Source organism: Sinohyriopsis cumingii, chromosome 17, assembly GCF_028554795.1.
Source record: "Sinohyriopsis cumingii isolate HCF-2022 chromosome 17, ASM2855479v2, whole genome shotgun sequence".
Lineage (NCBI taxonomy): Eukaryota > Metazoa > Mollusca > Bivalvia > Unionida > Unionidae > Sinohyriopsis > Sinohyriopsis cumingii.
In genome coordinates, this window is record NC_142977.1 from 52629941 (window position 1) to 52655181 (window position 25241).

The window sequence follows — 25241 nt, forward strand, 5'->3', positions numbered from 1 at the left end:
TCGACACAACAAAAATGTAATCAATGAATTGATTGATGATGATGGTGTAATTATTTCAAATACAAGCGGAATCTTAGATGAAATACATCAGATTTATAGTCATTTATATTCTTCGGTAACTGTTGATGATAATTGTACTGATTCACTTTTAAATTTTGTAAACTGTTCTGTATCTGATGAGGATAAAGATATGTGTGATGCCATAATAACAGTTGATGAAATACATACAGCTATAAAAGGGATGGCTAAAAATAAAAGCCCCGGCCCGGACGGATTGACAGTAGAGTGGTATTGTAAATTTTATGATTGTATATATGATATTCTGTTGCACATCTTTCAGAGTGTTAAGAATGACAATATTATGTCGAGATCAATGAGATTTGGGGTTATATCACTTATTTATAAAAATAAGGGGGATAATAGAAGATTGCAAAATTGGCGTCCTATCAGTTTACTTAATGTAGATTATAAAATTTTGGCAAGGATTTTGTCTACACGTTTAAAAATGGTATTACCCAAAATTATTTCTCAAACTCAGACATGTATAGTTGGGAGAGATATTGCTGATACTATAGTCACTGTAAGAGATATTATAGATATGGTTGAGAGAGACAATCTTGAGGGATATATCTTAAAAATTGATCAAGGAAAAGCGTTTGACAGAGTTTGCCACTCATATTTGATTTCTGTTTTACGAAAGTTCGGTTTTGGTGACAATTTTATTCAGTGGATAAAGATATTTTATAATGAAATTAAAAGTAGTGTTAAATGCAATGGTCATCTAACGAAACCCTTTTTAATTAAAAATTCAGTCAGACAAGGTTGTCCTATATCAGCAATGTTATATGTATTAGCAGCAGAACCCTTAGGACTCGCTATCAAAGCAAATCCCACTATCAAAGGTATTCCACTCCCACTGTCTAGTAATACAAGTAAAGTTTTTCAACATGCAGATGATACAACCTTGACATTAGCGGACACACAATCCATTAATCAATCTTTTAATGTACTTGACTTGTATTGTAAAGGATCTGGTGCAAAGGTGAACAAGGAAAAGACAGAACTTCTGTGTATTGGATCTGGTAAACTTACTGATGAATATTGCAAACAATTACAAATTCAAATGTGTGATCAAGTCATCTTAATTTTGGGAGCTTATGTGGGAAAATGTGCAAAGTTATGTGAGCAACTGAACTGGAATGATAGATTGTCTAAAATTAAAAACTTATTGCAACTGTGGTCACAGAGATATTTGACAATACAAGGAAAAGTAACAGTTGTTAATAACTTATTAGTTTCTAGAGTATTGTACATAGTGTCAGTTCAGCCTCTTCCTGATATGATTGCTGATGAATTGAAGCAATTATTTCTCAGATTTATCTGGTCAGGAAAGTCCCATTTGGTCCACTATTATACAATAATTGGTGATAAGCGAAATGGCGGACTACAGTTAACTGATATAAAGATGAAAATGTATGCATTCAGACTAAAATTTTTAAAAAGATACTTTGATGTGAATTGCCATGCTATGTGGAAAAATACCTTTGATCACTTTTTATCTACTGTCCTGAACATGAGGTTGACCAAAGAGTTGTTTCTCATGTCTTTAAATAAGCAACAATTGAATACCCTACCTATATTTTACAGAGAAATGTTTCAGGCATGGGAAAAACTTAGAAATAATATCGATACAAATATTGATGTGAGGAATGTTTTTGAACAACCTCTCTTTTTAAATCCTAATATTACATGTGCTGGTAAAACGTTGTTTTTCGCAGAATTTATAGAAGCACGAATTGTTTGTGTTCAGGATATTACATATGAATTTGTACCTGGAATACTACCTTATAGAGCTATTCAAGAAATGATATACAAATCAAATTCTGAGATCAAAACAGATAAGATAAAAAAAGACTATAATTGCATAATAGAAAGTATACCATTAGGCTGGAGAAATATTGTTGCAACAGAGGCAAAACCCACTGTAACCAATGGGAGAAATAATATGTTTCTCAGAGTTGATACAAAATTATATGACCTCTGTTTATGTACAACACAACTATTTTACAAGCTTTTATGTACGTTGATTTTTCAAGAACCAGCTTCTGTTTCCTTTTGGAGTAAGATATTTAGTTTGGAAAAGCATAAATACTGGAAATTGATACACCTACCTTTCAAGACCCCAGATTGTATAGATTTGGATTACAGAATAATGCACAATCGAATATTTACAAAAGAGAGACTAAAATACTATGGCAAAATTGATAATGACTTATGTCCAGTGTGCCAGTTGGAAACAGAGGATTTATTTCACATGTTTTTGAAATGTCCTGAATTAAGCTCTTTTAAGAATTATATTGTATATATAGTTGAGATTCTTTTTAAAAATTGTAGAGTTGGTGTTCTCAATAGCACTTCTTTTGAACAAATGCTCATGATAGGATATAACAAAGAAACAAAATCAGTAAATAGTTATTTTTTGAACTACATTCTGAGCATTGCTCGATTGTGCATTTACAAAAGAAGAAACATTATGTCTTTATTAGGGAAACAAATAGACATCGAAAGATTGTTCCAATATTTGACTAGAAAATATATATTATATGCGTATCAATATTACAAAGACAAAAATCAGACTTTGATTACGAAGTATTTTGTTAAAGATAATCCTTTAATGAGAATAGAAGAGGATAAAGTGTTTATTACATTGTAGAATCTTTGTTTTGTACTATAGCATTACAAAATAAAATTTTAGAATCATTGTTCTGTAATATAACTTAACAAAATACTATTGTAGAATCATTGTTTTGTAATATAGCATTACAAAATACTATTGTAGAACCATTATTTTGTAATATAGCATTACAAACTACAATGTACATACTGACTGTATATTTTTAACTTATATACTGTACAAAGCGTTTTTTAAATAAAGAAAGAAAAAAAAAAAAAAAAAAGCACTCTGCACTCTGAATCCAGCAATCCGAGTTCAAATCTCGGTGGAACCTAAGTTTATCTTTTTAATCCTAAAAATACCTTTTCTTAAAGTTTTATGTCGAACAGAAGACAAATGTACAATAGTAGAAGCGAGTATGAGAGGATACATTGTATGTACCTATTTAACGACATACAGTATTGCTTGGAAATGGGTTAGTGCGAAATATGAATCTAGTTTCGCAATAGAGTTGCAACCTAGTGCTCCTTGCTGACAATTCAATAATTCGCACTTAAAAAGGGGAATCTCGCAAATTCTTTGCAACTACATTACGATTTGAAAACAAAGATATCTTGTAATTTCGACTTTGATTTATTAATTGCAATTAAAGAATTGCGCAACGTAAACACATTTCCTTTATGTCTTGATATTGGCTGCGGACCGTTACCTCTTTCTCACTTTTCTCCGCGAGGAGTCAATTACACTGCACTATATGTGTTTCATTATGAATATATGCATATATTAGTCGATATCAATTTTAAATAGCGAATCCCTTTTCTATAACGTGACCTCTACCATGACAACACTGATACTGACCAGCACTCGATACCTTAGAAACTGTATTCGTACACATTTATTATAAATGTCACTAATGTGCAAAGTGATAAGAGGTACACTTTACGATCACATTGTTGTTATACAAATATGATCTTTTTCTTTTATAGTTATTCTCTCTCTCACTCTCTCTCTCTCTCTCTCTCTCCCACTCTGTGTATTCCAATTTAATGCGTTATGGACACGGATTCAAAGCATAAACCTTCTTGCTGGGAACATTTTATATTGCGGACACCAAAAGTTGGTGTCCACAGGGTACTCACCGCTAAATTATTCCTCTGATTCACGTATATGATGGTGATAGGAAAAGAACAAACCTGCGTTGTAAAGCGTTTCCCGCCAAATGTGTGTATATTTATTTTTACTTTTCCATTCAGCAGCCAGTGTGTGCGAACCCGTCACACACATACATATTGCGGTTTACGCATGTCCTTGCCATTGGATATTGGAATAGCTCTCTTCCTATTGAGTATTATCGCCTCGCTCCTACTACCTCATGCACATGTTTTAGCAAAACTGTAAAGAATACGCATATACTGCAACCTACTAATAAGTTTTGAGAAGATGACCCGTTGTAACCTATAGGTTCCATGGTGTAATGGTTATTGATAATTGATAATTGATAATGACTTATGTCCAGTGTGCCAGTTGGAAACAGAGGATTTATTTCACATGTTTTTGAAATGTCCTGAATTAAGCTCTTTTAAGAATTATATTGTATATATAGTTGAGATTCTTTTTAAAAATTGTAGAGTTGGTGTTCTCAATAGCACTTCTTTTGAACAAATGCTCATGATAGGATATAACAAAGAAACAAAATCAGTAAATAGTTATTTTTTGAACTACATTCTGAGCATTGCTCGATTGTGCATTTACAAAAGAAGAAACATTATGTCTTTATTAGGGAAACAAATAGACATCGAAAGATTGTTCCAATATTTGACTAGAAAATATCTATTATATGCGTATCAACATTACAAAGACAAAAATCAGACTTTGATTACGAAGTATTTTGTAAAAGATAATCCTTTAATGAGAATAGAAGAGGATAAAGTGTTTATTACATTGTAGAATCATTGTTTTGTACTATAGCATTACAAAATAAAATTTTAGAATCATTGTTCTGTAATATAGCTTAACAAAATACTATTGTAGAATCATTGTTTTGTAATATAGCATTACAAAATACTATTGTAGAACCATTATTTTGTAATATAGCATTACAAACTACTATGTACATATTGACTGTATATTTTTAACTTATATATTGTACAAAGCGTTTTTTAAATAAAGAAAGAAAAAAAAAAAAAAAAAGCACTCTGGACTTTGAATCCAGCAATCCGAGTTCAAATCTCGGTGGAACCTAGGTTTTTTATTTTTATTCAAATACTTTTCTCAAAGTTTCATGTGGAACAGGAGGCGAATGTACAGAAGAAGAAGAAGCGACTTACAGCCCCTTACTTACAACTCAGTAATTCGTACTTACAACTATATATTATCTAAATAATCTTCAACTACATTACGATTTTTGCACTTAGAAATTTTGTAATTACGACTTTGTTTTCTTAATTGTTCACTTATCGTCAAAGGACAAGGATAACCTAGAAATTGAAAGCTTGCGTTGTCGAACCGCTCCAGTGGCCTAGTGGTTAGAGCGCCCGCCTCGGATGCGGGAGATCGTGAGTTTGATCCCCGGCCACATCATACCAAAGACTTACAAAAAAGGTACTAGCAGCTGCCTCGCTAGTCGCACAGCATTAAGAGGTTAGTTTTAGGACTGTTCGGCCTGGTGTCAGGATAATGTGTCTGGGTGGAACATCATGCTATATGTCTGCAGCATGATGCCCCAGTGCTAGACATCACTATAAACTGCCACATTGCAGGCATCGTAGCGATATGACTGAATTTATTTTAAAGCTACGTTAAAAATCTAAATCGGACACACACGTTGTCGGAAATATGGCAGGCATATATGGAGGGGGATTACCGAAATAATTATATGCGTGTATTTCCTAATCTTCTATGATGCATTATTGTAAATGCCTGCTTGCAAATGATACTTTCATAATTCTATCAATGTATATTGTATTTTCATTGATGCAAATTGTACGTGGCAGTTTGTAAGTGCTACTTTCCTTCTGCATTATTGTAAATGACTGCTTGCAAGTGCTACATTCATAATTCTAGTCAAGAATTTTCTAATTTTCATTGATGCAAGCTGTAAATGGTTGCTTGCAAGTTTTTCGATCTACTTTCCTTCTGCGTTATTGTATCTTGCGATTTGCCGACAACTGAATTGATTCCGTAGTTTGTCGTATGACAAACGCAATGTCAGTTACTACAAACTTTGTATATTCTGTTTTTGAACTTTACAATTACATCATTCCAACTGCTGTTTTCATACAGATTTGGTCCTGCAACAATGTAAATACTAAGTTTTATCAGTATCGTCTTTGTTGTCCATCTCGTGTCTCTCTAAATTTCTAATTTTTTTCCTTTACGGCATTCATTTTATGTCGATAACTCTTTCACTCCCCTTTTTTAAGGTGTACGTTAGCAACACAGTTTTAATCGTCTCTAAAACCATATGCTTTCTCGAAGATCTAAGCGATTTATAGCACCTTACGAAAACAAAAACGCATCCACAACAACAGGGTGGTCCATCTTTTTCAAACCCAGTTTTGACGCACTGAAGTATTTACCTTCAAAGTTTAAGAAATCTACTTCTTAGTGTCATCTCTCATTACTTGGAAACATTAGTTATTTTAGCAAAGTAAGGATCAGAAATAACAATGATATATTCCCTCGTAATCTTCTTAACGAGTATTCATCGGACGAACCCTGGTTGTAAGGATTGTATTGTACGTCACCTATTTTGACGCACCTCACAGACGTCTTTCTTTTCCTGTGATAATATTGTACATAAGCTCCCGCGAAAAAAAAATAATTCAGATCAACATCAATAGCACATAAAAAAGTTTATAGGTAAAATGACATTAAAAACAATTAATCATTCCTTACAGGTGTTATTATTCTTATCATGATCTTCATTTTGGAACATATTTTGCCGCAAAAAAAACCCAAATAATCAAACTGTGGAAAATCATGTTGGTATCATGATAAAAGTATTTACTTGCGATTAGAATTATTAGATTTAGTGTACAGTTGTTCTCAAATACTTAATTTGCATTGTTAATGTACGGAACCTTAACCTTTGAATGTATTTATATATATAAAAAACAAAAACAAAAAACAGCTTTAAAACTACCTTGCATCCATTAAAACATTTGTCTCTAAAACTGAAAATAATCAGAGACAAAAGATTTTACAGGAGATTTTACTTTTATTTTTTTGTAATTCTTGCCATTATCAAACCAATTAAAATTAATAATTTGGTTCAAGAATTTTGCAAATATAAAGATAGGACCCTTAGGATGTAATTATTCAGCTGCTCTTTGTCATATTAAAGACTTAAGAAAGAAGCTTTAAAGATATTTTGAAATATGAATGTTGCTGTCGATGAGTGTGTTTTGGGACGGTCTTCAGCAAGTATCAACAAAAGAATAAACTCTAATGATCTTGCTCGATAATTATACAGGGTAGAATTTTACAGATCGCTGTCTTTTCATTTGGTTTTGTTCTATTTAATCGCCTACATGTATCATGGGTAGTTGAGGGTGTTTTGGGACAGTCTTTTGCTGTCCTAGGGTAGTCATGGCGTCTTTTATTTGGTGATAATTACCAATATGGGATACACTATATATTTTAAAAAACTCTCCTGATCTTACTCGATAATTATACAATCCAGGATTTTACTGATCACTGACTTTTATAAGGTTTGATTCAATATAATGGTATACATGTATCCTGGGTAGGTGAGAGAGTTTTCGGACAGTCTTGAGATAGCCCCATTGCTTTCAGGGTGACAGATAGAAAAATTAAACTATTGAATGTCTACTTCCTGCATACGTTGTTGGAAATAATCAAACATAAAATTTGCTGACAGATTTGGGGAGGCAAACAAGTGTTAAAACATTGCCTAAACTTTTAGAACACGTTTTGCTTTAATATTCTTTAAAGGAATTGGCTATGAAAAGCTTGAGGACGCATACATTATGGTCAACAAGTGTTGCTTGCTTGACTTTGTGTTAGGTAAAGAACCGAGAGTCTACCATTTTTCTATTAGATGGCTTGTCAAATGGTCAAATGCAGGAATAGGTTGCAGATGTGCCTTAGATATCTTCTGATTGGGATTTCCTACCATTTGACAAGTGTAAGATGAGCTAAGGTACTGAAAAACATCACTTTAATTTTCAGCAAATAAAAACGATTCAGGATCTTGTGATAAGTCTTACTGACACCAAATGACCAGCTTAAGGGGTTTTATGGGCTATACTATGCATGTCCTGTCCATATGCCTTCGGAACAACACTTTCACCAGCAGGTGCATCGGTTGCCGCCATTTTCTCATAATGAACCCATTTTTCACAAAGTAATAAACTGGTACTTGTGTGGCTTTAATTTTTAAAACCGAGACTTGTGTCTTCTCTGAGGAATACTACTTGGTGGCCTATAACTCACATTAAACTGACTTGCATACTTATAAAGTAGCTGTTACTTTCTGCTCAGATATCTTACAACTGCAGTCAGAAATTGGCTAGTGGTTTCTATTATTCTGTGAAGAAACTAACTTACTTGTGAATCTCTCTCTCTCTCTCTCTCTCTCTCTCTCTCTCTTTGCTGAGTGATTAAGACATTTAAATTATGGAATATACCTTGTCCATTGTTCGAAGGCACAATTACATTAGGGAAAGAGGCCAAATGTAGAATTTCATCTCAGGTTCATAAATAAAATAGTTTTGTGAGGGTCAATGTATCAGATATAACTAATTAGCAAATAAAATATAAACATTTTCATGGGTTTTTGCTCATAGCAAGAGCAAGGAACTTATTTTATTGCCCGCAAAATAAATTCTCCGAAAAGTGAGCATTTTTGTACAGTGTATATATTGAATACAGATCCAACTCAAGGGTTCTACGTATGAGAGCAGGGAAGACATCCGAAAAGCCATATGGAAGTCATAGAAAAATCAAGAAAAAGTATCCAAACATCTATATGTCGCGTGGTGGATAGCTTATCAAAGGGTTAGAGGCCAGAATGGGTGTCCGGGGACCCATAGGTTATTGAATGAGACAAAAGACCCTTTTCCGTACTACTAGTGGATTTCATAGAAGAAATATAAAAAACTATGTATAAGAGAATATTGTTTACAGATGATTAGTATGTATTACTAGGTGAAATTGGGAGACTACACTAAAGACTCACATCTCTCAGTTACATGTAACATTGTTTAATTTTATCTAAATTCTAATAATGAACATGTATCTACACTTCTCAGATGTGGATCGATACCATTATCATAATCAGTTAATTTAGAGCCACATTCAGCGTTTTCTTTGATGTTTCTTTTACAAAAGTTAATCAGAATGTACTTTATACCTTAAACAACAAAGCTACTTCATTTGCCTTCTAAAAATTGAATAAGAATATTCCCAGTCGGGTTACAGTTCTTTTCATATTTAGTGTCAATATAATTACAACTCGTGACGTGTTCCCACTGCATAGTTACACTTCCTGTATACATAAGATAAGGCAACTATGTACACTGATAGATACAAGCCTGGGGCAATCTGATTAAATTCAAATCTCCTCTGTCTCACGTGAAGATCTGAGAGCGACCTCTAAGAGGTCATATTCTACTAATTTTGGAATTAGCCAATGGAAATGCAGCTTTCAGAAATTTTAAATTTCCAATCTTTCGGCCCACCACGACGATCTTTAGCACACCGCACAGTCTCCGAAACGCGAAGGTGTAAGACTTCATCTGGTTGGCTGGTAAAATTAGCGATTTTGCTAATAACATAAGTCATCAGAACATAGCCCCTAAATGGCCGCTGTCAGAACTTGGCGTAGAACAGTGGAGACACTTTTTACAAGTGTCTTGTCGAAACATGCTACAATGGTTCCATGGTGTAATGGTTAGCACTCTGGACTTTGAATCCAGCGATCCGAGTTCAAATCTCGGTGGAACCTTGAATATTATTTTAAGTTCTTTCTTATTTACATTAATTTAAAGACTTTATTTTATTTTTGTAAATCCTAATGCGAAAGATGAGGTGGGTGTATGCAAATTGAAGCGAATATGATCCCTATGTGTGTCTATTTCGTCATACAACATAGTTTGAAAACCGGTTAGTTCAACAAAGTATGAATAAATTGTCACAATTGTTGAGTTACAAATTCAAAATAAAACAAGCTCGATGCTAAAATGAAGTATGACAATTTCTTCATATTGTCGGAGGATCATCAGCTCTGTCTCTATGTAAGTGTCAGTTAATCGCTGTACATGGTTGTTTGTTCATACATATATAGACCTTTCCATAGCCCTTGGATTTTTCAAAGAAATTTCCGTACGCCCTTGGATTTTTCAACGACCTCACCATACGTCATTGGATTTTTCAACGACCTTTCCATATTTCCTCGGATTTTTCAAGTCTTCGCAGTAATTTACAAAAAATGTTTAATTTTGTTCGCTGAAAATGTCTCGGAAACAACAAATAAACCCTGATCTATTCGGACTACCTCGACAGTTTCTACGAAGATAATGACTGTACGATTGACCTAGAGCTTACGAATGAAAAAGTAGTTAGATGCATTCGCAATTTTTCGGACAATCCTTCTTTCGCAAACAGGTGAGGTGATCCGACTGCAGTTATCGGCATATATTCCAAGGTGTGATCAATAGGATTGACCTCGAAATTGAGAATTTAAAAGGCGCGGCCTGCTGGTTATCACGTGATCTTTTGCCATTACGGTACCGATATCGCCCAGCGCTCCATACTGTAAGGACAATGATATCGATATCAGATGCCGGTGGGCCGGATTGTTTTTCAATCTGAGGAGACTACAGCCGAAGACGAAGTTAAAGGAAATTATTGTTTTGGTTACCAAGAGGATACCATCACCGTGAATGGCCAAACCCACCTGGCAGTGGACAAGATCACCTGTCTTGGCAGTAGCAGTCGCGTGCAGTCCAAAGCGATGATGAGACAAATGCCAGAATTGCCAAAGCAAGAGTGGCCTGTGGCATCTCACGAGCAAATGTGTTCAGTCCACAAAACTCACGGTACTAATTCAGTTCCCATAGTAAACCTATGTAAACACCATGATATTTAAAATTCAACAACTTAAAGATTGTGAGTGCTCATAATCAAACCTACATTTATAAGTATAGATGAAACCTATATTTATCGGTATAGATGAAATCTGGATGTCAGCTTTTGTGCAGATGAAAGGATATGAGCCGCGGCATTTTCTGGACCAGTATGTGTTTGAAACATGTGCTTTCAATTCCGCACCAAAGAGTCAGGTGCGAATTTTAGTAATGAGTGTTCCAAACTCAAGACGGTAAAAGGACTTAAATTCTATCAATAAAATAATGTCATTTTCAATGGGCTTCCTAAAGAAACTCATCTGGATATGATTTCAAGACAGAGTCCCAGACTCTGAGGTTTTCACGTAGACAGGAATATAGAAGAAATATCGCCTTGATGGTTAAATGATGACATATTTAGAACTTTAAAATCTCGGGAAAAACATACTATATCATTATTTATATATAGAGTATTGATCTGCCTAAATTTAGCCTGATAGTCATAAGTGAACTTTATAACTTGATTTTAAATTAGCCAGCATAATTTCATTTTATTTAATCACTTTAAGATATTTCAATGTATCTTACTAATTTAATATACATTCCACTCGAACGTAATAGTACTAATCTTTCAGGCATTTCACTTTTAATCTTCATATACACTTTTATTATTTTCATATATATATATATATATATATATATATATATATATATATATATATATATATCTATATATATATATATATATATATATATATATATATATATATATATATATATATATATATATATATATATATATATATATATATATATTCATCTGTGTGTGTGTGTTTGTTTGTGTGTATTACAGGAGTGTAACGTTTAATCAATAAAGTAAGACGAAATCTCTGACAACATGAATGCACCTTATCGGTAATATAAATGAACACAAGGGAGTCCAACGGTAAGCTGATATAATACTGATATATTACTACCTCCTAACATGTTTTTGGAATATGACCCTGTATCATCGATAGGTTCCATGGTGTAATGGTTAGCACTCTGGACTCTGAATCCAGCAATCCGAGTTCAAATCTCGGTGGAACCTAAGTTTATCTTTTTAATCCTAAAAATACCTTTTCTTAAAGTTTTAGGTCGAACAGAAGACAAATGTACAATAGTAGAAGCGAGTATGAGAGGATACATTGTATGTACCTATTTAACGACATACAGTATTGCTTGGAAATGGGTTAGTGCGAAATATGAATCTAGTTTCGCAATAGAGTTGCAACCTAGTGCTCCTTGCTGACAATTCAATAATTCGCACTTAAAAAGGGGAATCTCGCAAATTCTTTGCAACTACATTACGATTTGAAAACAAAGATATCTTGTAATTTCGACTTTGATTTATTAATTGCAATTAAAGAATTGCGCAACGTAAACACATTTCCTTTATGTCTTGATATTGGCTGCGGACCGTTACCTCTTTCTCACTTTTCTAGGCGAGGAGTCAATTACACTGCACTATATGTGTTTCATTATCAATATATGCATATATTAGTCGATATCGATTTTAAATAGCGAATCCCTTTTCTATAATGTGACCTCTACCATGACAACACTGATACTGACCAGCACTCGATACCTTAGAAACTGTATTCGTACACATTTATTATAAATGTCACTAATGTGCAAAGTGTTAAGAGCTACACTTGACGATCACATTGTTGTTATACAAATATGATCTTTTTCTTTTATAGTTGTTCTCTCTCTCTCTCTCTCTCTCTCTCTCTCCCCCACTCTGTGTATTCCAATTTAATGCGTTATGGACACGGATTCAAAGCATAAACCTTCTTGATGGAAACATTTTATATTGCGGACACCAAAAGTTGGTGTCCACAGGGTACTCACCGCTAAATTATTCCTCTGATTCACGTATATGATGGTGATAGGAAAAGAACAAACCTGCGTTGTAAAGCGTTTCCCGCCAAATGTGTGTATATTTATTTTTACTTTTCCATTCAGCAGCCAGTGTGTGCGAACCCGTCACACACATACATATTGCGGTTTGCGCATGTCCTTGCCATTGGATACTGGAATAGCTCTCTTCCTATTGAGTATTATCGCCTCGCTCCTACTACCTCATGCACATGTTTTAGCAAAACAGTAAAGAATACGCATATACTACAACCTACTAATAAGTTTTGAGAAGATGACCCGTTGTAACCTATAGGTTCCATGGTGTAATGGTTAGCACTCTGGACTTTGAATCCAGCAATCCGAGTTCAAATCTCGGTGGAACCTAGGTTTTTATTTTTATTCAAATATTTTTCTCAAAGTTTCATGTGGAACAGGAGGCGAATGTACAGAAGAAGAAGAAGCGACTTACAGCCCCTTACTTACAACTCAGTAATTCGTACTTACAACTATATATTATCTAAATCCTCTTCAACTACATTACGATTTTTGCACTTAGAAATTTTGTAATTACGACTTTGTTTTCTTAATTGTTCACTTATCGTCAAAGGACAAGGATAACCTAGAAATTGAAAGCTTGCGTTGTCGAACCGCTCCAGTGGCCTAGTGGTTAGAGCGCCCGCCTCGGATGCGGGAGATCGTGGGTTTGATCCCCGGCCACATCATACCAAAGACTTACAAAAAAGGTACTAACAGCTGCCTCGCTAGTCGCACAGCATTAAGAGGTTAGTTTTAGGACTGTTCGGCCTGGTGTCAGGATAATGTGTCTGGGTGGAACATCATGCTACATGTCTGCAGCATGATGCCCCAGTGCTAGACATCACTATAAACTGCCACATTGCAGGCATCGTAGCGATATGACTGAATTTATTTTAAAGCTACGTTAAAAATCTAAATCGGACACACACGTTGTCGGAAATATGGCAGGCATATATGGGGGGGGATTACCGAAATAATTATATGCGTGTATTTCCTAATCTTCTATGATGCATTATTGTAAATGGCTGCTTGCAAATGATACTTTCATAATTCTATCAATGTATATTGTATTTTCATTGATGCAAATTGTACGTGGCAGTTTGTAAGTGCTACGTTCCTTCTGTATTATTGTAAATGACTGCTTGCAAGTGCTACATTCATAATTCTAGTCAAGAATTTTCTAATTTTCATTGATGCAAGCTGTAAATGGTTGCTTGCAAGTTTTTCGATCTACTTTCCTTCTGCGTTATTGTATCTTGCGATTTGCCGACAACTGAATTGATTCCGTAGTTTGTCGTATGACAAACGCAATGTCAGTTACTACAAACTTTGTATATTCTGTTTTTGAACTTTACAATTACATCATTCCAACTGCTGTTTTCATACAGATTTGGTCCTGCAACAATGTAAATACTAAGTTTTATCAGTATCGTCTTTGTTGTCCATCTCGTGTCTCTCTAAATTTCTAATTTTTTTCCTTTACGGCATTCATTTTATGTCGATAACTCTTTCACTCCCCTTTTTTAAGGTGTACGTTAGCAACACAGTTTTAATCGTCTCTAAAACCATATGCTTTCTCGAAGATCTAAGCGATTTATAGCACCTTACGAAAACAAAAACGCATCCACAACAACAGGGTGGTCCATCTTTTTCAACCCCAGTTTTGACGCACTGAAGTATTTACCTTCAAAGTTTAAGAAATCTACTTCTTAGTGTCATCTCTCATTACTTGGAAACATTAGTTATTTTAGCAAAGTAAGGATCAGAAATAACAATGATATATTCCCTCGTAATCTTCTTAACGAGTATTCATCGGACGAACCCTGGTTGTAAGGATTGTATTGTACGTCACCCATTTTGACGCACCTCACAGACGTCTTTCTTTTCCTGTGATAATATTGTACATAAGCTCCCGCGAAAATAAAATAATTCAGATCAACATCAATAGCACATAAAAAAGTTTATAGGTAAAATGACATTAAAAACAATTAATCATTCCTTACAGATGTTATTATTCTTATCATGATCTTCATTTTGGAACATATTTTGCCGCAAAAAAAACCCCAAATAATCAAACTGTGGAAAATCATGTTGGTATCATGATAAAAGTATTTACTTGCGATTAGAATTATTAGATTTAGTGTACAGTTGTTCTCAAATACTTAATTTGCATTGTTAATGTACGGAACCTTAACCTTTGAATGTATTTATATATATAAAAAACAAAAACAAAAAACAGCTTTAAAACTACCTTGCATCCATTAAAACATTTGTCTCTAAAACTGAAAATAATCAGAGACAAAAGATTTTACAGGAGATTTTACTTTTATTTTTTTGTAATTCTTGCCATTATCAAACCAATTAAAATTAATAATTTGGTTCAAGAATTTTGCAAATATAAAGATAGGACCCTTAGGATGTAATTATTCAGCTGCTCTTTGTCATATTAAAGACTTAAGAAAGAAGCTTTAAAGATATTTTGAAATATGAATGTTGCTGTCGATGAGTGTGTTTTGGGACGGTCTTCAGCAAGTATCAACAAAAGAATAAACTCTAATGATCTTGCTCGATAATTATACAGGGTAGAATTTTACAGATCGCTGTCTTTTCATTTGGTTTTGTTCTATTTAATCGCCTACATGTATCATGGGTAGTTGAGGGTGTTTTGGGACAGTCTTTTGCTGTCCTAGGGTAGTCATGGCGTCTTTTATTTGGTGATAATTACCAATATGGGATACACTATATATTTTAAAAAACTCTCCTGATCTTACTCGATAATTATACAATCCAGGATTTTACTGATCACTGTCTTTTATAAGGTTTGATTCAATATAATGGTATACATGTATCCTGGGTAGGTGAGAGAGTTTTCGGACAGTCTTGAGATAGCCCCATTACTTTCAGGGTGACAGATAGAAAAATTAAACTATTGAATGTCTACTTCCTGCATACGTTGTTGGAAATAATCAAACATAAAATTTGCTGACAGATTTGGGGAGGCAAACAAGTGTTAAAACATTGCCTAAACTTTTAGAACACGTTTTGCTTTAATATTCTTTAAAGGAATTGGCTATGAAAAGCTTGAGGACGCATACATTATGGTCAACAAGTGTTGCTTGCTTGACTTTGTGTTAGGTAAAGAACCGAGAGTCTACTATTTTTCTATTAGATGGCTTGTCAAATGGTCAAATGCAGGAATAGGTTGCAGATGTGCCTTAGATATCTTCTGATTGGGATTTCCTACCATTTGACAAGTGTAAGATGAGCTAAGGTACTTCAAAACATCACTTTAATTTTCAGCAAATAAAAACGATTCAGGATCTTGTGATAAGTCTTACTGACACCAAATGACCAGCTTAAGGGGTTTTATGGGCTATACTATGCATGTCCTGTCCATATGCCTTCGGAACAACACTTTCACCAGCAGGTGCATCGGTTGCCGCCATTTTCTCATAATGAACCCATTTTTCACAAAGTAATAAACTGGTACTTGTGTGGCTTTAATTTTTAAAACCGAGACTTGTGTCTTCTCTGAGGAATACTACTTGGTGGCCTATAACTCACATTAAACTGACTTGCATACTTATAAAGTAGCTGTTACTTTCTGCTCAGATATCTTACAACTGCAGTCAGAAATTGGCTAGTGGTTTCTATTATTCTGTGAAGAAACTAACTTACTTGTGAATCTCTCTCTCTCTCTCTCTCTCTCTCTCTCTCTCTCTCTCTCTCTCTCTTTGCTGAGTGATTAAGACATTTAAATTATGGAATATACCTTGTCCATTGTTCGAAGGCACAATTACATTAGGGAAAGAGGCCAAATGTAGAATTTCATCTCAGGTTCATAAATAAAATAGTTTTGTGAGGGTCAATGTATCAGATATAACTAATTAGCAAATAAAATATAAACATTTTCATGGGTTTTTGCTCATAGCAAGAGCAAGGAACTTATTTTATTGCCCGCAAAATAAATTCTCCGAAAAGTGAGCATTTTTGTACAGTGTATATATTGAATACAGATCCAACTCAAGGGTTCTACGTATGAGAGCAGGGAAGACATCCGAAAAGCCATATGGACGTCATAGAAAAATCAAGAAAAAGTATCCAAACATCTATATGTCGCGTGGTGGATAGCTTATCAAAGGGTTAGAGGCCAGAATGGGTGTCCGGGGACCCATAGGTTATTGAATGAGACAAAAGAGCCTTTTCCGTACTACTAGTGGATTTCATAGAAGAAATAGGAAAAACTATGTATCAGACAATATTGTTTACAGATGATTAGTATATATTACTGGGTGAAATTGGGAAACTACACTAAAAACTCAGATGTCTCAGTTACATGTAACATTGTTTAATTTTAACTAAATTCTAATAATGAACATGTATCTACACTTCTCAGATGTGAATCGATACCATTATCATAATCAGTTAATTTAGAGCCACATTCAGCGTTTTCTTTGATGTTTCTTTTACAAAAGTTAATCAGAATGTACTTTATACCTTAAACAACAAAGCTACTTCATTTGCCTTCTAAAAATTGAATAACGATATTCCCAGTCGGGTTACAGTTCTTTTCATATTTAGTGTCAATATAATTACAACTCGTGACGTGTTCCCACTGCACATTTACACTTCCTGTGTACATAAGATAAGGCAACTATGTACACTGATAGATAGAAGCCTGGGGCAATCTGATTAAATTCAAATCTCCTCTGTCTCACGTGAAGATCTGAGAGCGACCTCTAAGAGGTCATATTCTACTAATTTTGGAATTAGCCAATGGAAATGCAGCTTTCAGAAATTTTAAATTTCCAATCTTTCGGCCCACCACGACGATCTTTAGCACACCGCACAGTCTCCGAAACGCGAAGGTGTAAGACTTCATCTGGTTGGCTGGTAAAATTAGCGATTTTGCTAATAACATAAGTCATCAGAACATAGCCCCTAAATGGCCGCTGTCAGAACTTGGCGTAGAACAGTGGAGACACTTCTTACAAGTGTCTTGTCGAAACATGCTACAATGGTTCCATGGTGTAATGGTTAGCACTCTGGACTTTGAATCCAGCGATCCGAGTTCAAATCTCGGTGGAACCTTGAATATTATTTTAAGTTCTTTCTTATTTACATTAATTTAAAGACTTTATTTTATTTTTGTAAATCCTAATGCGAAAGATGAGGTGGGTGTATGCAAATTGAAGCGAATATGATCCCTATGTGTGTCTATTTCGTCATACAACATAGTTTGAAAACCGGTTAGTTCAACAAAGTATGAATAAATTGTCACAATTGTTGAGTTACAAATTCAAAATAAAACAAGCTCGATGCTAAAATGAAGTATGACAATTTCTTCATATTGTCGGAGGATCATCAGCTCTGTCTCTATGTAAGTGTCAGTTAATCGCTGTACATGGTTGTTTGTTCATACATATATAGACCTTTCCATAGCCCTTGGATTTTTCAAAGAAATTTCCGTACGCCCTTGGATTTTTCAACGACCTCACCATACGTCATTGGATTTTTCAACGACCTTTCCATATTTCCTCGGATTTTTCAAGTCTTCGCAGTAATTTACAAAAAAATGTTTAATTTTGTTCGCTGAAAATGTCTCGGAAACAACAAATAAACCCTGATCTATTCGGACTACCTCGACAGTTTCTACGAAGATAATGACTGTACGATTGACCTAGAGCTTACGAATGAAAAAGTAGTTAGATGCATTCGCAATTTTTCGGACAATCCTTCTTTCGCAAACAGGTGAGGTGATCCGACTGCAGTTATCGGCATATATTCCAAGGTGTGATCAATAGGATTGACCTCGAAATTGAGAATTTAAAAGGCGCGGCCTGCTGGTTATCACGTGATCTTTTGCCATTACGGTACCGATATCGCCCAGCGCTCCATATTGTAAGGACAATGATATCGATATCAGATGCCGGTGGGCCGGATTGTTTTTCAATCTGAGGAGACTACAGCCGAAGACGAAGTTAAAGGAAATTATTGTTTTGGTTACCAAGAGGATACCATCACCGTGAATGGCCAAACCCACCTGGCAGTGGACAAGATCACCTGTCTTGGCAGTAGCAGTCGCGTGCAGTCCAAAGCGATGATGAGACAAATGCCAGAATTGCCAAAGCAAGAGTGGCCTGTGGCATCTCACGAGCAAATGTGTTCAGTCCACAAAACTCACGGTACTAATTCAGTTCCCATAGTAAACCTATGTAAACACCATGATATTTAAAATTCAACAACTTAAAGATTGTGAGTGCTCATAATCAAACCTACATTTATAAGTATAGATGAAACCTATATTTATCGGTATAGATGAAATCTGGATGTCAGCTTTTGTGCAGATGAAAGGATATGAGCCGCGGCATTTTCTGGACCAGTATGTGTTTGAAACATGTGCTTTCAATTCCGCACCAAAGAGTCAGGTGCGAATTTTAGTAATGAGTGTTCCAAACTCAAGACGGTAAAAGGACTTAAATTCCATCAATAAAATAATGTCATTTTCAATGGGCTTCCTAAAGAAACTCATCTGGATATGATTTCAAGACAGAGTCCCAGACTCTGAGGTTTTCACGTAGACAGGAATATAGAAGAAATATCGCCTTGATGGTTAAATGATGACATATTTAGAACTTTTGGAATATGACCCTGTATCATCGATAGGTTCCATGGTGTAATGGTTAGCACTCTGGACTCTGAATCCAGCAATCCGAGTTCAAATCTCGGTGGAACCTAAGTTTATCTTTTTAATCCTAAAAATACCTTTTCTTAAAGTTTTAGGTCGAACAGAAGACAAATGTACAATAGTAGAAGCGAGTATGAGAGGATACATTGTATGTACCTATTTAACGACATACAGTATTGCTTGGAAATGGGTTAGTGCGAAATATGAATCTAGTTTCGCAATAGAGTTGCAACCTAGTGTTCCTTGCTGACAATTCAATAATTCGCACTTAAAAAGGGCAATCTCGCAAATTCTTTGCAACTACATTACGATTTGAAAACAAAGATGTCTTGTAATTTCGACTTTGATTTATTAATTCCATTTAAAGAATTGCGCAACGTAAACACATTTCCTTTATATCTTGATATTGGCTCCGGACCGTTACCTCTTTCTCACTTTTCTAGGCGAGGAGTCAATTACACTGCACTATATGTGTTTCATTATCAATATATGCATGTATTAGTCGATATCGATTTTAAATAATGTGACCTCTACCATGACAACACTGATACTGACCAGCACTCGATACCTTAGAAACTGTATTCGTACACATTTATTATAAATGTCACTAATGTGCAAAGTGTTAAGAGGTACACTTTACGATCACATTGTTGTTATACAAATATGATCTTTTTCTTTTATAGTTGTTCTCTCTCTCTCTCTCTCTCTCTCTCTCTCTCTCTCTCTCTCTCACTCTGTGTATTCCAATTTATGGACACGGATTCAAAGCATAAACCTTCTTGATGGAAACATTTTATATTGCGGACACCAAAAGTTGGTGTCCACAGGGTACTCACCGCTAAATTATTCCTCTGATTCACGTATATGATGGTGATAGGAAAAGAACAAACCTGCGTTGTAAAGCGTTTCCCGCCAAATGTGTGTATATTTATTTTTACTTTTCCATTCAGCAGCCAGTGTGTGCGAACCCGTCACACACATACATATTGTGGTTTGCGCATGTCCTTGCCATTGGATACTGGAATAGCTCTCTTCCTATTGAGTATTATCGCCTCGCTCCTACTACCTCATGCACATGTTTTAGCAAAACAGTGAAGAATACGCATATACTACAACCTACTAATAAGTTTTGAGAAGATGACCCGTTGTAACCTATAGGTTCCATGGTGTAATGGTTAGCACTCTGGACTTTGAATCCAGCAATCCGAGTTCAAATCTCGGTGGAACCTAGCTTTTTGATTTTTATTCAAATACTTTTCTCAAAGTTTCATGTGGAACAGGAGGCGAATGTACAGAAGAAGAAGAAGCGACTTACAGCCCCTTACTTACAACTCAGTAATTCGTACTTATAACTATATATTATCTAAATCCTCTTCAACTACATTACGATTTTTGCACTTAGAAATTTTGTAATTACGACTTTGTTTTCTTAATTGTTCACTTATCGTCAAAGGACAAGGATAACCTAGAAATTGAAAGCTTGCGTTGTCGAACCGCTCCAGTGGCCTAGTGGTTAGAGCGCCCGCCTCGGATGCGGGAGATCGTGGGTTTGATCCCCGGCCACATCATACCAAAGACTTACAAAAAAGGTACTAACAGCTGCCTCGCTAGTCGCACAGCATTAAGAGGTTAGTTTTAGGACTGTTCGGCCTGGTGTCAGGATAATGTGTCTGGGTGGAACATCATGCTACATGTCTGCAGCATGATGCCCCAGTGCTAGACATCACTATAAACTGCCACATTGCAGGCATCGTAGCGATATGACTGAATTTGTTTTAAAGCTACGTTAAAAATCTAAATCGGACACACACGTTGTCGGAAATATGGCAGGCATATATGGGGGGGGATTACCGAAATAATTATATGCGTGTATTTCCTAATCTTCTATGATGCATTATTGTAAATGGCTGCTTGCAAATGATACTTTCATAATTCTATCAATGTATATTGTATTTTCATTGATGCAAATTGTACGTGGCAGTTTGTAAGTGCTACTTTCCTTCTGCATTATTGTAAATGACTGCTTGCAAGTGCTACATTCATAATTCTAGTCAAGAATTTTCTAATTTTCATTGATGCAAGCTGTAAATGGTTGCTTGCAAGTTTTTCGATCTACTTTCCTTCTGCGTTATTGTATCTTGCGATTTGCCGACAACTGAATTGATTCCGTAGTTTGTCGTATGACAAACGCAATGTCAGTTACTACAAACTTTGTATATTCTGTTTTTGAACTTTACAATTACATCATTCCAACTGCTGTTTTCATACAGATTTGGTCCTGCAACAATGTAAATACTAAGTTTTATCAGTATCGTCTTTGTTGTCCATCTCGTGTCTCTCTAAATTTCTAATTTTTTTCCTTTACGGCATTCATTTTATGTCGATAACTCTTTCACTCCCCTTTTTTAAGGTGTACGTTAGCAACACAGTTTTAATCGTCTCTAAAACCATATGCTTTCTCGAAGATCTAAGCGATTTATAGCACCTTACGAAAACAAAAACGCATCCACAACAACAGGGTGGTCCATCTTTTTCAACCCCAGTTTTGACGCACTGAAGTATTTACCTTCAAAGTTTAAGAAATCTACTTCTTAGTGTCATCTCTCATTACTTGGAAACATTAGTTATTTTAGCAAAGTAAGGATCAGAAATAACAATGATATATTCCCTCGTAATCTTCTTAACGAGTATTCATCGGACGAACCCTGGTTGTAAGGATTGTATTGTACGTCACCCATTTTGACGCACCTCACAGACGTCTTTCTTTTCCTGTGATAATATTGTACATAAGCTCCCGCGAAAATAAAATAATTCAGATCAACATCAATAGCACATAAAAAAGTTTATAGGTAAAATGACATTAAAAACAATTAATCATTCCTTACAGGTGTTATTTTGCCGCAAAAAAAAACCCAAATAATCAAACTGTGGAAAATCATGTTGGTATCATGATAAAAGTATTTACTTGCGATTAGAAGTATTAGATTTAGTGTACAGTTGTTCTCAAATACTTAATTTGCATTGTTTATGTACGGAACCTTAACCTTTGAATGTATTTATATATATAAAAAACAAAAACAAAAAAAGCTTTGAAACTACTTTGCATCCATTAAAACATTTGTCTCTAAAACTGAAAATAATCAGAGACAAAAGATTTTACAGGAGATTTTACTTTTATTTTTTTGTAATTCTTGCCATTATCAAACCAATTAAAATTAATAATTTGGTTCAAGAATTTTGCAAATATAAAGATAGGACCCTTAGGATGTAATTATTCAGCTGCTCTTTGTCATATTAAAGACTTAAGAAAGAAGCTTTAAAGATATTTTGTAATATGAATGTTGCTGTCGATGAGTGTGTTTTGGGATGGTCTTCGGCAAGTATCAACAAAAGAATAAACTCTAATGATCTTGCTCGATAATTATACAGGGTAGAATTTTACAGATCGCTGTCTTTTCATTTGGTTTTGTTCTATTTAATCGCCTACATGTATCATGGGTAGTTGAGGGTGTTTTGGGACAGTCTTTTGCTGTCCTAGGGTAGTCATGGCGTCTTTTATTTGGTGATAATTACCAATATGGGATACACTATATATTTTAAAAAACTCTCCTGATCTTACTCGATAATTATACAATCCAGGATTTTACTGATCACTGTCTTTTATAAGGTTTGATTCAATATAATGGTATACATGTATCCTGGGTAGGTGAGAGAGTTTTCGGACAGTCTTGAGCTAGCCCCATTACTTTCAGGGTGACAGATAGAAAAATTAAACTATTGAATGTCTACTTCCTGCATACGTTGTTGGAAATAATCAAACATAAAATTTGCTGACAGATTTGGGGAGGCAAACAAGTGTTAAAACATTGCCTAAACTTTTAGAACACGTTTTGCTTTAATATTCTTTAAAGGAATTGGCTATGAAAAGCTTGAGGACGCATACATTATGGTCAACAAGTGTTGCTTGCTTGACTTTGTGTTAGGTAAAGAACCGAGAGTCTATCCATTTTTCTATTAGATGGCTTGTCAAATGGTCAAATGCAGGAATAGGTTGCAGATGTGCCTTAGATATCTTCTGATTGGGATTTCCTACCATTTGACAAGTGTAAGATGAGCTAAGGTACTGAAAAACATCACTTTAATTTTCAGCAAATAAAAACGATTCAGGATCTTGTGATAAGTCTTACTGACACCAAATGACCAGCTTAAGGGGTTTTATGGGCTATACTATGCATGTCCTGTCCATATGCCTTCGGAACAACACTTTCACCAGCAGGTGCATCGGTTGCCGCCATTTTCTCATAATGAACCCATTTTTCACAAAGTAATAAACTGGTACTTGTGTGGCTTTAAGTTTTAAAACCGAGACTTGTGTCTTCTCTGAGGAATACTACTTGGTGGCCTATAACTCACATTAAACTGACTTGCATACTTATAAAGTAGCTGTTACTTTCTGCTCAGATATCTTACAACTGCAGTCAGAAATTGGCTAGTGGTTTCTATTATTCTGTGAAGAAACTAACTTACTTGTGAATCTCTCTCTCTCTCTCCTCTCTCTCTCTCTCTTTGCTGAGTGATTAAGACATTTAAATTATGGAATATACCTTGTCCATTGTTCGAAGGCACAATTACATTAGGGAAAGAGGCCAAATGTAGAATTTCATCTCAGGTTCATAAATAAAATAGTTTTGTGAGGGTCAATGTATCAGATATAACTAATTAGCAAATAAAATATAAACATTTTCATGGGTTTTTGCTCATAGCAAGAGCAAGGAACTTATTTTATTGCCCGCAAAATAAATTCTCCGAAAAGTGAGCATTTTTGTACAGTGTATATATTGAATACAGATCCAACTCAAGGGTTCTACGTATGAGAGCAGGGAAGACATCCGAAAAGCCATATGGACGTCATAGAAAAATCAAGAAAAAGTATCCAAACATCTATATGTCGCGTGGTGGATAGCTTATCAAAGGGTTAGAGGCCAGAATGGGTGTCCGGGGACCCATAGGTTATTGAATGAGACAAAAGAGCCTTTTCCGTACTACTAGTGGATTTCATAGAAGAAATAGGAAAAACTATGTATCAGACAATATTGTTTACAGATGATTAGTATATATTACTGGGTGAAATTGGGAAACTACACTAAAAACTCAGATGTCTCAGTTACATGTAACATTGTTTAATTTTAACTAAATTCTAATAATGAACATGTATCTACACTTCTCAGATGTGAATCGATACCATTATCATAATCAGTTAATTTAGAGCCACATTCAGCGTTTTCTTTGATGTTTCTTTTACAAAAGTTAATCAGAATGTACTTTATACCTTAAACAACAAAGCTACTTCATTTGCCTTCTAAAAATTGAATAACGATATTCCCAGTCGGGTTACAGTTCTTTTCATATTTAGTGTCAATATAATTACAACTCGTGACGTGTTCCCACTGCACATTTACACTTCCTGTGTACATAAGATAAGGCAACTATGTACACTGATAGATAGAAGCCTGGGGCAATCTGATTAAATTCAAATCTCCTCTGTCTCACGTGAAGATCTGAGAGCGACCTCTAAGAGGTCATATTCTACTAATTTTGGAATTAGCCAATGGAAATGCAGCTTTCAGAAATTTTAAATTTCCAATCTTTCGGCCCACCACGACGATCTTTAGCACACCGCACAGTCTCCGAAACGCGAAGGTGTAAGACTTCATCTGGTTGGCTGGTAAAATTAGCGATTTTGCTAATAACATAAGTCATCAGAACATAGCCCCTAAATGGCCGCTGTCAGAACTTGGCGTAGAACAGTGGAGACACTTTTTACAAGTGTCTTGTCGACACATGCTACAAT

General features: G+C 35.0%; 4 non-coding genes across 4 annotated transcripts; all 4 read left to right on the forward strand.

The window, feature by feature from the left end:
- The first annotated feature begins 9572 nt into the window (after positions 1–9572).
- Positions 9573–9644, forward strand: Trnaq-uug (transfer RNA glutamine (anticodon UUG)). The gene has a single exon. It is a non-coding gene; the product is annotated as a tRNA-Gln (tRNA).
- Positions 9645–11782: 2138 nt separating this feature from the next.
- On the forward strand, positions 11783–11854 carry Trnaq-cug (transfer RNA glutamine (anticodon CUG)). The gene has a single exon. It is a non-coding gene; the product is annotated as a tRNA-Gln (tRNA).
- Positions 11855–17721: 5867 nt separating this feature from the next.
- Trnaq-uug (transfer RNA glutamine (anticodon UUG)) lies at positions 17722–17793 on the forward strand. The gene has a single exon. It is a non-coding gene; the product is annotated as a tRNA-Gln (tRNA).
- A 1574-nt stretch (positions 17794–19367) lies between these two features.
- Positions 19368–19439, forward strand: Trnaq-cug (transfer RNA glutamine (anticodon CUG)). Its single transcript has one exon. It is a non-coding gene; the product is annotated as a tRNA-Gln (tRNA).
- The last annotated feature ends 5802 nt before the right edge of the window (positions 19440–25241 follow it).